Source organism: Arachis hypogaea, chromosome 4, assembly GCF_003086295.3.
Source record: "Arachis hypogaea cultivar Tifrunner chromosome 4, arahy.Tifrunner.gnm2.J5K5, whole genome shotgun sequence".
In the NCBI taxonomy this organism is placed as follows: Eukaryota; Viridiplantae; Streptophyta; class Magnoliopsida; order Fabales; family Fabaceae; genus Arachis; species Arachis hypogaea.
The window spans coordinates 92366693-92372544 of record NC_092039.1 but is presented as its reverse complement, the minus strand read 5'-3'; the positions used below and the strand labels follow the sequence as shown (position 1 = coordinate 92372544).

Below are 5852 nucleotides of genomic sequence, written 5' to 3'. Positions count from 1 at the left end.
GTGTTAATGATTCTCCTAGTAAAGTATGATGATTCTTGAACATAGCTACTTTTTGAGTCTTGGCCGTGGCCCAAAGCACTCTGTCTTCCAGTATTACCACCGGATACATACATGCCACAGACACATAATTGGGTGAACCTTTTCAGATTGTGACTCAGCTTTGCTAGAGTCCCCAACTAGAGGTGTCCAGGGTTCTTAAGCACACTCTTATTGCCTTGGATCACAACTTTATTTCTTTCTTTTTCTTTTTTTTCTCTTTCTCTTTTTTTTTTCGTTGCTTTTTCTTGCTTCAAGAATCATTTTAATGATTTTTCAGATCCTCAGTAACATGTCTCCTTTTTCATCATTCTTTCAGGAGCCAACATTCATGAACCACAAATTCAAGATACATATGCACTGTTTAAGCATACATTCAGAAAACAAAAATATTGCCACCACATCAAAATAATCAAACTGTTATAAAATTCAAAATTCATGCAATTCTTTCCTTTTCAATTTAAGCACGTTTTTATTCAAGAGAGGTGATAGATTCATAGGACATTCATAACTTTAAGGCATAGACACTAAGACACTAATGATCACAAGACACAAACATAGATAAACATAAGCACTAGAATTCGAAAAACAGAAGAATAAAGAACAAGGAAATCAAAGAACGGGTCCACCTTAGTGATGGCGGCTCTTCCTTCCTCTTGAGGATCCTATGGAGTGCTTGAGCTCCTCAATGTCTCTTCCTTGTCTTTGTTGCTCCTCTCTCATGATTCTTTGGTCTTCTCTAATTTCATGGAGGATGATGGAGTGTTCTTGATGCTCCACCCTTAGTTGTCCCATGTTGGAACTCAATTCTCCTAGGGAGGTGTTTAATTGCTCCCAATAGTTTTGTGGAGGAACGTGCATCCCTTGAGGAATCTCAGGGATCTCGTGATGAGTGGGGTCTCTTGTGTGCTCCATCCTCTTCTTAGTGATGGGCTTGTCCTCATCAATAGGGGTGTCTCCCTCTATGTCAACTCCAACTGAATAACAGAGGTGACAAATGAGATGAGGGAAGGCTAACATTGCCAAGGTAGAGGACTTGTCCGCCACCTTATAGAGTTCTTGGGCTATAACCTCATGAACTTCTATTTCTTCTCCAATCATGATGCTATGGATCATGATAGCCCGGTCTATGGTAACTTCGGACCGGTTGCTAGTAGGAATGATTGAGCGTTGTATAAACTCTAACCATCCTCTAGCCACGGGCTTGAGGTCATGCCTTCTCAATTGAACCGGCTTCCCTCTTGAATCTCTCTTCCATTGGGCGCCCTCTTCACATATAACTGTGAGGACTTGGTCCAACCTTTGATCAAAGTTGACCCTTCTAGTGTAAGGATGTTCATCTCCTTGCATCATGGGCAAGTTGAACGCCACCCTCACACTTTCCGGACTAAAATCCAAGTATTTTCCCCGAACCATAGTAAGATAATTCTTTGGATCCGGGTTCACACTTTGATCATGGTTCTTGGTGATCCATGCATTGGCATAGAACTCTTGAACCATCAAGATTCCGACTTGTTGAATGGGGTTGGTAAGAACTTCCCAACCTCTTCTTCGGATCTCATGTCGGATCTCCGGATATTCACCCTTTTTGAGTGAAAAAGGGACCTCGGGGATCACCTTTTTCAAGGCCACAACTTCATAGAAGTGGTCTTGATGCACCCTTGAGATGAATCTTTCCATCTCCCATGACTCAGAGGTGGAAGCTTTTGCCTTCCCTTTCCTCTTTCTAGTGGTTTCTCCGGCCTTGGATGCCATAAATGGTTATGGAAAAACAAAAAGCAATGCTTTTACCACACCAAACTTAAAAGGTTTGCTCGTCCTCGAGCAAAAGAAGAAAGAAGAGAGTAGAAGAAGAAGAAATGAGGGGAAAGGGAATGGCTTTTGTTTTCGGCCAAGAAGGGGAGAAGTGGTGTGTATGTTGTGTTGAAAATGAAGGAGTGAAGGAGGGTTTATATAGGAGAAGGGGAAGGGTAGGGTTCGGCCATTTGAGGGTGGGTTTGGGTGGGAAAGTGGTTTGAATTTGAATGGTGAGGTAGGTGGGGTTTTATGAAGGATGGATGTGAGTGGTGAAGAGAAAGATGGGATTTGATAGGTGAAGGGTTTTTGGGGAAGAGGTGTTGAGGTGATTGGTGAATGGGTGAAGAAGAGAGAGAGTGGTAGGGTAGGTGGGGATCCTGTGGGGTCCACAGATCCTGAGGTGTCAAGGAAAAGTCATCCCTGCACCAAATGGCAAACAAAATCACGTTTTTAGCCATTTCTGGCGTTAAACGCCGGGCTGGTGCCCATTTCTGGCGTTTAACGCCAATCTGGTGCCCCTTTCTGGCGTTAAACGCCCAGAATGGTGCCAGATTGGGCGTTAAACGCCCAACAGCTAACCTCACTGGCGTTTAAACGCCAGTGGGTGCGTCCTCCAGGGTGTGCTGTTTTTCTTCCTATTTTTCATTCTGTTTTTGCTTTTTTCATTGATTTTGTGACTTCTCATGATCATCAACCTACAAAACAGAAATAATAACAAAATAAAATAGATAAAATATAACATTGGGTTGCCTCCCAACAAGCGCTTCTTTAATGTCATTAGCTTGACAGAGGGCTCTTATGGAGCCTCAGAAATGCTCAGAGCCATGTTGGAACCTCCCAACACCAAACTTAGAGTTTGAATGTGGGGGTTCAACCCCAAACTTAGAGTTTGGTTGTGGCCTCCCAACACCAAACTTAGAGTTTGACTGTGGGGGCTCTGTTTTGCTCTGTTTTGATGGAAGCTCTTCATGCTTCCTCTCCATGGTGATAGAGGGATATCCTTGAGCCTTAAACATAAGGGATTCTTCATTCACTTGAATGATCAACTCTCCTCTATCAACATCAATCACAGCCTTTGCAGTGGCTAGGAAGGGTCTGCCAAGGATGATGGATTCATCCATGCACTTCCCAGTCTCTAGGACTATGAAATCAGTAGGGATGTAATGGTCTTCAACTTTAACCAGAACATCCTCTACAAGTCCATGGGCTTGCTTTCTTGAGTTGTCTGCCATCTCTAGTGAGATTTTTGCAGCTTGCACCTCAGAGATCCCTAACTTCTCCATTACAGAGAGGGGCATGAGGTTTACACTTGACCCTAAGTCACACAAGGCCTTCTTGAAGGTCATGGTGCCTATGATACAATGTATTGAAAACTTCCCAGGATCCTGTCTCTTTTGAGGCAGTTTCTGCCTAGACAAGTCATCCAGTTCTTTGGTGAGCAAAGGGGATTCATCCTCCCGAGTCTCATTTCCAAACAACTCGTCATTCAGCTTCATGATTGCTCCAAGGTATTTAGCAACTTGCTCTTCAGTGACATACTCATCCTCTTCAGAGGAAGAATACTCATCAGAGCTCATGAATGGCAGAAGTAAGTCCAATGGAATCTCTATGGTCTCAGTTTGAGCCTCAGATTCCCATGGTTCCTCATTAGGGAACTCATTGGAGGCCAGTGGACGCCCAGTGAGGCCTTCCTCAGTGGCGTTCACTGCCTCTTCTTCCTCCCAAAATTCGGCCATGTTGATGGCCTTGCACTCTCCTTTTGGATTTTCTTCTGTATTGCTTGGAAGAGTACTAGGAGGGAGCTCAGTAATTTTCTTGCTCAGCTGACCCACTTGTCCTTCCAAATTTCTAATGGAGGACCTTGTTTCAGTCATGAAACTTTGAGTGGTTTTGATTAGATCAGAGACCATGGTTGCTAAGTCAGAGGTATTCTGCTTAGAACTCTCTGTCTGTTGCTGAGAAGATGATGGAAAAGGCTTGCTATTGCTAAACCTGTTTCTTCCACCATTATTGTTATTGAAACCTTGTTGAGGTCTCTGTTGATCCTTCCATGAAAGATTTGGATGATTTCTCCATGAAGGATTATAGGTGTTTCCATAGGGTTCTCCCATGTAATTTACCTCTTCCATTGAAGGATTCTCAGGATCATAGGCTTCTTCCTCAGATGAAGCTTCCTTAGTACTGCTTGGTGCATTTTGCATTCCAGACAGACTTTGAGAAATCATATTGACTTGTTGAGTCAATATTTTATTCTGAGCCAATATGGCATTCAGAGTGTCAATCTCAAGAATTCCTTTCTTCTGACTAGTCCCATTGTTTACAGGATTTCTCTCAGAAGTGTACATGAATTGGTTATTTGCAACCATTTCAATCAGTTCTTGAGCTTCAGTAGGCATCTTCTTCAGATGAAGAGATCCTCCTGCAGAGCTATCCAAAGACATCTTGGATAGTTCAGAGAGACCATCATAGAAAATACCTATGATGCTCCATTCAGAAAGCATATCAGAAGGACACTTTCTGATTAATTATTTGTATCTTTCCCAAGCTTCATAGAGGGATTCTCCTTCCTTCTGTCTGAAGGTTTGGACTTCCACTCTAAGCTTACTCAATTTTTGAGGTGGAAAGAACTTTGCCAAGAAGGCATTGACTAGCTTTTCCCAAGAGTCCAGGCTTTCTTTAGGTTGTGAGTCCAACCATGTCCTAGCTCTGTCTCTTACAGCAAAAGGGAATAGCATAAGTCTGTAGACCTCAGGGTCAACCCCATTAGTCTTGACAGTGTCACAGATTTGCAAGAACTCAGCTAATAATTGATGAGGATCTTCCAATGGAAGTCCATGGAACTTGCAATTCTGTTGCATCAGAGAAACTAATTGAGGCTTAAGCTCAAAGTTGTTTGCTCCAATGGCAGGGATAGAGATGCTTCTCCCATAGAAGTCGGGAGTAGGTGCAGTAAAGTCACCCAGCACCTTCCTTGCATAGTTGGCATTGTTGTTTTTGGCTGCCATGTGTTCTTCTTCTTTGAAGAATTCGGTCAGGTCCTCTAAAGAGAGTTGTGCTTTGGCTTTTCTGAGCTTTCTCTTCAAGGTCCTTTCAGGTTCAGGATCAGCCTCAACAAGAATGCCTTTGTCTTTGCTCCTGCTCATAAGAAAGAGAAGAGAACAAGAAAATATGGAATCCTCTATGTCACAGTATAGAGATTCCTTGAAATGTCAGAGGAAAAGAAGAGTAGAAGACAGAAGTAGAAAATTTGAACTTTATCAAAGGAGATGGAGTTCGAATTTTGCATTAAGGAATAGTGTTAGTCCATAAATAGAAGGATGTGAGAAGAAGGGAAGTGATTTTCGAAAATTAAGTAAAAATTTTGAAAACATTTTTGAAAAACATTACTTAATTTTCGAAAATGAAAGTGGGAAAGAAATAAAGTGATTTTTGAAAAAGATTTTGAAATTAGAAATCAAAAGGATTTGATTGAAAGTTATTTTGAAAAAGATGTGGTTAAGAAGATATGATTGGTTTTAAGAAGATGTGATTGAGAAGATATGATTTGAAAAACATTTTAAGAAGATTTGATTTTAAAAATTAATGACTTGGCTATCAAGAAAAGATATGATTCAAACATTAAACCTTTCTCAACAGAAAAGGCAACATACTTGAAATGTTGAATCAAATCATCAATTGGTAGCAAGTATCTTTGAAAAAAGAAAGAAATTAAATTTGAAAGAGATTTGATTGAAAAGATATGATTTGAAAAAGATTTGATTTTGAAAAACTTTGAAAACTGAAAAAATATTGCATTGAAAAACAGAATCTTCCCCCTTGTGCCATCCTGGCGTTAAACGCCCAGAATGGTGCACATTCTGGCGTTTAACGCCCAAAACTATACCTTTTTGGGCGTTAAACGCCCAACCAGGTACCCTGGCTGGCGTTTAAACGCCAGTCTGTCCTTCTTCACTGGGCGTTTTGAACGCCCAGCTTTTCTGTGTAATTCCTCTGCTGTATGTTCTGAATCTTTAATTTCT

At 41.4% G+C, this 5852-nt stretch overlaps 1 non-coding gene across 1 annotated transcript; it reads left to right on the top strand.

The window, feature by feature from the left end:
- Positions 1-4328: 4328 nt before the first annotated feature.
- Positions 4329-4436, top strand: LOC112799201 (small nucleolar RNA R71). The gene has a single exon (XR_003200777.1). It is a non-coding gene; the product is annotated as a small nucleolar RNA R71 (small nucleolar RNA).
- The last annotated feature ends 1416 nt before the right edge of the window (positions 4437-5852 follow it).